Source organism: Propithecus coquereli, unplaced genomic scaffold (assembly GCF_000956105.1).
Source record: "Propithecus coquereli isolate 6110/MARCELLA unplaced genomic scaffold, Pcoq_1.0 Scaffold183, whole genome shotgun sequence".
NCBI lineage: Eukaryota > Metazoa > Chordata > Mammalia > Primates > Indriidae > Propithecus > Propithecus coquereli.
Window position 1 is genome coordinate 1,367,595 of NW_012143079.1, and position 599 is coordinate 1,368,193.

The window sequence follows — 599 nt, forward strand, 5'->3', positions numbered from 1 at the left end:
TTATTTGTAAGTTTGAAATTCTTGAAGAAGGAAAAGATGGATAAAGATACATACATTTGCAAATTTACAGATTTTTCTAAGAATATTTATTAACTTAACTGGTAATTTTCCACTTTAGAACATTTAAACAGCACATGTCATTTCCAATTAGAAAACAATGTGCATTGAAAGAAACATCATAGCATCAGTAGGAAGCTTGGAAGTACATTGCCTTGCTAATGAAGCAGTCAGTCTCCAACTGCCTGGGTAAATAATGCAGTATTATTTAAGAAGGAAGGAGTTCTGATGCATCTTACAATATGGGTCACTAGGACTTCTGTAACTAAGAGGTTGTGTTCATAGAAAAATAAGCATTACGTATACACATAGCTTGTGGAAGCAGCCTTATTAACCGTCAGACACACCTGTTCATACAATTCCTCAAATAGGACTTACCAGCATCTTGAGAAGATTTCGTACAGTACAGATGAAACTGAGACTGCCATTTAAGAATTGTTTAAGATAGATATTGACTCCCAAAGCATATGTCCTTCCGTAGCTGATTGCCCCCTAACAGCTTGACCGCCTCTCTATAAGGAGTTCAACATGTATTTTAAGCA